Below are 8,181 nucleotides of genomic sequence, written 5' to 3'. Positions count from 1 at the left end.
GGCGTTGTGGGTTAAACCACAGAGCCTAGGACTTGCCAATCAGGAGGTCGGCGATTAGAATCCCCGCGATGGGGTGAGCTTCCATTGCTCGGTCCCTGCTCCTGCCCACCTAGCAGTTCAAAAGCACGTCAAAGTGCAAGTAGATAAATAGCTACCGCTGCGGCGGTAAGGTAAACGGTGTTTCTGTGCACTGCTCTGGTTTGCCAGAAGTGGCTTAGTCATGCTGGCCACATGACTCGGAAGCTGTACGCCGGCTCCCTTGGCCAATAAAGCGAGATGAGCGCTGCAACCCCAGAGTCAGTCACAACTGGACCTAATGGTCAGGGGTCCCGGTCCCTTTACCTTTACCTAAACATGGTCCGCAGTTGTTGTATGCATAAATAACCCTTTTTGACACCTGGGAATCTCAGTCTGAATTATCCGCAACAGAAAAGACACTGGGTTTTTTTGGAAAGGTACTTTTAAACATTCCCCCCCCCCAATTCATTATGGATACTTTCCCAATACTCTTTTACCCTTTTACAAGTCCACTACATAGGAAATACTTTATTGGGGGGGGGGCAAAGCCCCCACAACCCCTAGGAGTTAACACCTATGGACTAAGCATTCTCATTGGGTGTGGAATATTTTCTGGCTGTGGAGAACAGAGTAGTAGAGGACAGAAAACCAGTGGGAAAGTGAAATGTCATGGCTGCAATCCTGAATTAAACCACTCTGTACTGAAACATTTTGTTGCAAGACCTACTGGCACTTCATACTTGCTTTTTTGGGTCATGACCTTGTTTATTCGCTAATCCATTTCCACAAGGCTAGTAACTGGTGACCCTGTTAAAAGTTTAATCTGTCATTTCTGTTGGCATAACTGACACCCTCCTGCATATCTGTATATACAAGAATTACTGCTGAGCTCTAAAAACCTTTCTGGGATGGCATTTAACATATTGAGCTTTACAAAAAAATCATAAATCCTTAAAAATGCTGTGTTTTGATAGATGTAATGTGTGGCTTAATTCAGGAATGTCTAATTCACTGAAATAGCACAGATGGGCTATTTTTGAATGGGCTTATTGAATTGTTGTTATTAGTATTATTATTGTTGTTGTTTTTATATTTATTTATACCCTGCCTTTCTCACCCACACAAATTAAAATAACAAAGATAACATACAAAGAGCTAAAGACACATAATAGACAACAGTTAAAAAGGTAATTAAACACATAAAAGACAACAGTTAAAAAGGTAATTAAACTCTAACAGAGTGAAAACAATGGAAAAACAAATGGATTAAACTACAGAGAATAAAAACAGTGCAGCACAGTTAAGAGCCCTTTCCTTAAAAAAAAAAAAAAAAAAAGTCAGTTCTCAAATGCTTTTCAGGATAAAACATGCTAAGTCTGCAAGTTGTGCATATTCTGTCAACTTAAGTTGCCACTCTTCTTTTGCCCGTTTTCCATTTTGGGGCTAACTAAACATAAAAAGGTAAAGGTACCCCTGCCCATACGGGCCAGTCTTGCCAGACTCTAGGGTTGTGCGCCCATCTCACTTAAGAGGCCGGGGGCCAGCGCTGTCCGCAGACACTTCCGGGTCATGTGGCCAGCGTGACAAGCTGCATCTGGCGAGCCAGCGCAGCACACGGAAACGCCGTTTACCTTCCTGCTAGTAAGAGGTCCCTATTTATCTACTTGCACCCGGGGGTGCTTTCGAACTGCTAGGTTGGCAGGCGCTGGGACCGAGCAACAGGAGCGCACCCCGCCGCGGGGATTCGAACTGCCGACCTGATGATTGGCAAGTCCTAGGTGCTGAGATTTTACCCACGTCCCATAACTAAACATAGCATACATAAATAACCCTTCTTTTTTTTTTACACCTGGGAATTTCAGTCTGAATTATCCCCAACAGAAAGGACTCTGGGTTTGGGGAAAAATTACTTTTAAACATTTTCCCCAATTCATTATGGATCATTTCCCAGTACTCTTTTACCCTTTTACAGGTCCACCACATATGAAAGAATGTTTCCTCAACCTCTGTGCATCTCCAGCACTTATCTGATTCAATCTTATACATCCTAACACATGGGTACGCAAACTAAGGCCCATGGGTTGGATGTGGCCCAATTACCTTCCCGCAGATGGTCTGGGAATCAGTGTGTTTTTACATGAGTAGAATGTGCCCTTTTATTTAAAATGCATCCCTGGGTTATTTGTGGGGCCTGCCTGGTGTTTTTACATGAGTAGAATGTGTGCTTTTATTTAAAATGCATCTTTGGGTTATTTGTGGGGCATAGGAATTTGTTCATTACCGTATTTTTCACTCCATAGGGCGCACCGGACCATAGGGTGCACCTAGTTTTTAGGGGTGGGAATAAAGGGAAAAAAATTACCCAAGCTTCCCCCGACCCCAGCCCCCACAATGGGTCCAGGAGCGGGAGCGAGGTTGCGCACAATCTCGCCTTAGCTCCCGGACCTTGGTGCTATCCGCAAGCCTTCAGAGCCAGGTGGGAACTCCCGCGGGCTCCGGAGGCTTGTGGATAGCTGCCTGAAGCCCGGGGAGCGCTGCGGGAGTTGGCACTGTGCTCCCCGGGCTTCAGGCTTCAGGCTGCTATCCTCAAGCCTTCGGAGCCCAGTGGGAACTCCCGTCGTGCTCCAAAGGCTTGCGGATAGCTGCCTGAAGCCTGGAGAGCGCGAGGGTCGATGCGCACCGACCCCTCTCGCTCTCCAGGCTTCAGTGAAAGTCTGCATTCGCTCCATAGGATGCACACACATTTCCCCTTCATTTTTGGAGGGGGAAAAGTGTGTCCTATAGAGCGAAAAATACGGTATTTTTTTCAAAATATAGTCTGGCTATATAACAAACTTTTTATAAAAGAATGGAAATGGTTTATTGAATATTTACAAATAAGCTGTAAACAGATAAGAACATTGGCAGGGTTATTGTAATTACCTGCAGTTTTTAAGAGTATGTCTTAAAAGTAGATGAATAAATGAGCAAATTAAGTTAATTTGGATATGCAAAAAATATTAAAAATAAATTTAAGGCGCCGCAGAAAGATGGGAAAGGAAGTCAACTTTTGAAATGTTAAAAGGATTGTAAAAATACTGAAATGTAGAAAAATGAAAATCATAAATATAATAATAAAAAAGAATAAAACTGTCCGAATGAAAAATGTGCATCACATTTTTAATATTATAGACTACATATTGATCTTTAAAGTTATGTAAAGAAGGGATAGTCTGTTGTATTGCATTGTGGTACCATAAGTATGTATACAATTGCAACAGAGGAAAATATTTTAAAAAATCACAATAAAAGGGACTGCAGGGTGGCATTATTTATAAAAAGTTTGTGCCAAGCTTTGACATATGCTGAGGAAACAGAAAATATCTCCTTTGAGTTGCCTTTTGCTGCTTTTTCTTGGCTATGAAAAGCTCTGCTGTATCTCAAAGACATTCTGCAAGATTACTGAATGGGTTACTCAGAGCAGAGATTTAGCATTTCTGTTCCAGATGTTTGCAGCAAGGGGGGGGGAGATCCCAGAGGGTCACTGAATGTGCTCAGCTTGAATAAGCTTGCCTCTAAGTGATTCCCCCCCCACTGATGAGCAAACAGCTCTCATGTGCCAGCATTTATTTTGCATTTGTTAGAGCCTTCGGGAACCAGAACAGGGCGCTGACTTCCAGAAAACGGCCCCAGAAACTGTGTGTTCCTCTATGGCTGAAGAACCATGGGATAGAGGTTTTAGGTAGTGCAAATCAGGTTTTTCTTTTAGGTTTTCAATGGACTTAAAGCGACTTACAGTGACACAGCCCTGAAACCTTGGGTGAATGCCATGCACGCTGCTTACGGGCTAATTGCATTTCAAATGTAATGTTCAGGCAAATAAAACTGCCTGCCCTTTGACTGCTAATTTTAGCTCAAGGCCAGCTCTAAGGTCAGGTGCTGTGAAATATTGGCCGCCTCGTTGCTACATGCATTAGCGCCAGTGTGAAAAGGCACAATTTGGCCTCGTGCTACTGCCATTATCTGGGTCCCGGTTCTCCAAACTGGGGCAGTAATGCTTGGAGACGATGCTTGGAATCGGAATACTCCTCCTTACAATATACAATGGTACCTTGGGTTACATACGCTTCAGGTTACAGACTCCACTAACCTGGAAATATTACCTCAGGTTAAGAACTTTGCTTCAGCATGAGAACAGAAATCGTGCTCCGGCGGCGTGGCGGCAGCTAAAGTGGTGCTTCAGGTTAAGAACAGTTTCAGGTTAAGAACGGACCTCCGGAACGAATTAAGTACTTAACCTGAGGTACCACTGTATAGGTAGAATCTGTGACTTTCCAAAAGCTAAAACTGCAAGGTTTTTTAGCGGGGGCAATTAGAATAAGATCTATTATTTCTTTATGTAAACCTCCAAAAAGTATTTTGTATAGTTTCTATCTTCAGTACATTTCATTTTATTGCCATGGCGAGTGGCTGATGCAAATAAAGATTCTTCTGATTTTGTTTGTTTGTAAATTTATTTATTTGGTTTTTCAGATAAAATTTTTACAATCGCGTCTCATCATACAATATAAAAACAAGATTCCACAGAATCTCCTGGACTTCCCTCCTCCATTTTGTGGGTCCTATTATTAGTCCTATCCTCTTGCATCTATTATAATAATCCAAATATTTTGCATCTTCATTATATCCAAAATTCACCATTAACACCACAAGTGATATTCCAATCCCACTAATGATTTTAGCTGCTTGCAATGGTTTTTAAGATAGATTCTAGATTTCCTCTGTTCCTTATTAAAATTTTGGTCTTCCTGATCTCCAATTCTTCTGGTCATTTTTGCCATTTAAAGATTCTTCTGATCTGATCTTTAATTTGTGTTTTCTCACAAAACATTATTCAAATGTATGTCAGCTCTCAAGATACATATTTAATTTGTGCATGAATGCACGAATTTAAACGTGCATGTTTTCTCAGGAACTGTATTTAAATGTGTGCTTTCTCTCGTATTTAAACATGCTTTCTAATATGTGCTGAGAATGGCATCAGAACATTTGGGGAAGGGCTAATCCTGTAGATACTGTACTTAAGTTCTTAAGCCTACATATTAGTCTGAGGTACAGGACAGTTCATATAAGTCTTTGCGAAGACTAAGCTCCTCTGGCTTCTCTAGGTTCAAGATGATCAGAGTCTAAACCAGAGTTTTAAATAGAGGAGACAGAGAGGAATTGGATGTACTTGGGGACAGGGGGAGAGATCTGGCAGCATGTCTCCGCATTTTTATTTTTATTTTAAATGAAACTTTTTCAAATGTGAAAGATAAGGCAGCCAATTCTTAACTGGTGATAAATCTCATTTTTATTTTTTGCCCTGATCCGCTGCAGATTTCAGGGTAGATATTTGTTTCTGCTTTCCCACAAGCCATGTATCTGGGTGACCTGATGCTAATCTTTTTATTGCTTCTGCTGCTTCCTTTTAAGGTGCTATTCTGCACTGGCTATTTTTTCCTTTTAAACTTTTGCAATGTGCTCTACGTGGGGCTACCTTTGAAGGTGACCTGGAAACTACAACTAATCCAGAATGCGGCAGCTAGACTGGTGACTGGGAGCAGCCGCCAAGACCACATAACACCGGTCTTGAAAGACCTACATTGGCTCCTAGTACATTTCCGAGCACAATTCAAAGTGTTGGTGCTGACCTTTAAAGCCCTAAACGGCCACGGTCCAGTATATCTGAAAGAGCATCTCCACCCCCATCGTTCTACCCAGACACTGAGGTCCAGCTCCGAGGGCCTTCTGTCGGTTCTCTTGCTGTGAGAAGCCAAGTTACAGGGAACCAGGCAGAGGGCCTTCTCGGTAGTGGCACCCACCCTGTGGAACACCCTCCCATCAAATGTCAAGGAAATGAACAACTATCTGACTTTTGGAAGACATCTGAAGGCAGCCCTGTTTAGGGAAGCTTTTAATGTTTGATGCATTGCTGTATTTTAATATTTTGTTGGAAGCCACCCAGAGTGGCTGGGGAAACCCAGCCAGATGGGTGAGGTATAAATAATAAATAAATGATGATGATGATGATGCTACACTTGCCAGAAATTCTGCAAACTTTAAAACCGTTCATGTATGAAAGTAATTTTTTTCATTGCTTTCTATGTTGGTGGGGTGTTTCTGTGTGTCGTTGCTCCAGAAGCAGCTTTGTCATGCTGGCCACATGACCCGGAAAGCTGTCTATAGACAAATGCTGGCTCCATCGGCCTGAAAGGCGAGATGAGCGCTGCAACCCCTTTGACTGGACTTAATCGTCCGGGGGGGGGGTCCTTTACCTTTTTTTACCTTTATATGTTTAAAGCACTATTAAGCCACTTTAGCAGCAACAGAGAATTCTGGGAGCAGTAGTTTATTAAGGATGTTGGAAACTGTTGTTTGCACTCTTGACAAACTGCAACTCCCAGCATTGGGGTTTAAGTGGTATAGTTGTGGTTTTCATGCATGATGTGGATGTGACCTCAGATAATTCTGCCAGATAATTACTGACTTGTACTGGAATTATGAGGCATCAAACGTTTCACCATTTGTAACGTCTCCTGAATGAACCATTTTTGCCACATGATATACACTACACGAGACTGTCATTTGACGTGGTGTGCTGCTTCGTTGTTCTTCTGAAGAGGCCTGTGACGTTTCTATTTATAGATTAATGGCAAGTTTCATGTTCCACAGCAGTCTCCTCAGCTCTTTGCATGTCATTGCAACCTAGCAATTTTGTATGCCTGTCAGGCAAGGAGTGTGCACTTCCTTAGACAGCCCTATCGAAGCTTCTCATGAAATCAACTTACATTATACAACCTTTCATTTCCCAATCAGTTCTCTGAAATACTTCTTTGTACAAGAAGTAACAACCCGCCTTTAAAAAATACCAGCAGACAAGGAATGCCAGAAAAGAGCAGGGCAATTTGCAGCCATCTTCAAGCAATCAGCCAACCGATTAATTACAACCTTTCATTTATTTCTAGCCAAACGCTCCATAGAACCGTAGATGATGTCTTCTTAGGTATGTTTTCCTGTGTGTGCACATAGCTAGTGGTTGCCACTAAACAATGATGAGGGAGTGTATCATGTTTAGGGCATACATAACTAAGATTTCAGCCACATTTTTTTTATTCACCCCCCCCATATTTTTTATTAAATTTTCTGTTTTACATTTTAGAATTTTCATTTAAACAACCTTAAAATGTCAATGACTTCCCTTCTTCTCCTTCCCTGGTTCATTTTGCGTAACATAAATCCCTGCATATTTTACATAAACGAAACCATTCAGTATTCCATTATGACATCCATCAAAACTTATTTACAGTGTTGAATTTATCTTAATGCTGCCATTGTTTTCAAGTGTAACCAATTTCCACCATATATTCAATTAATACTTTCCAATCTTCTTTAGACCTATGTTCTTCCTGTTCTCTTATTCTTTGTTAGGTCCACAAGCTGCACATATTCCAATGATTCAGAACTTGGTAATGTAATAATTCCCCCTCCTCTCCTGACAAAATGGGAGTTCTGGCCATTGGATGCTCCTACAGCCGAGATGTGGCCCCAGCGATGCTCCAAATGTTATTGGACTCCGACTCCCATCAGCCTCAGATGGCTTGGCCAATGAATGAGTATGATGGGAGTTGTGGTCCAACAACATCAGAGGACCACAGGTTGCCCATTAAACACAGGAAAAAAATTAAATAAGCCTGCTGGATCAGACTAACAACAACAACGACAACAATTTATTTATACCCCACCTATCTGGCTGAGTTGGCAGCTCCCAACAGAATATTAAAAACACAATAAAACATCAAACATTAAAAACTTCCCTGAACAGGGCTGCCTTCAAATTTCTTCTAAACGTCAGTTAGTTGTTTATTTCCTTGACATCTGATGTGGGGCGGGAGGCATTCCACAGGGCAGGCGCCACTACCGAGAAGGCCCTCTGCCTGGTTCTCGCAGTGAGGGAACCAGCAGAAGACCCTCGGAGCTGGACCTCAGTGTCCCAGCTGAACAATGAGGGTGGAGATGCTCCTTCAGGTATACTGGGCCGAGGCCGTTCAGGGCTTTAAAGGTCAGCACCAACACTTTGAATTGTGCTTGGAAACGTACCAAGAGCCGATGTAGGCATCTAGTTCAGCATCCTCTTCTGACCAA

This window comes from Podarcis erhardii (genome assembly GCF_964252035.2).
Source record: "Podarcis erhardii genome assembly, chromosome: 3".
NCBI classification, from domain to species: Eukaryota; Metazoa; Chordata; class Lepidosauria; order Squamata; family Lacertidae; genus Podarcis; species Podarcis erhardii.
The sequence above is the reverse complement of the archived record's forward strand: the minus strand, read 5'-3'. Positions refer to the sequence as shown.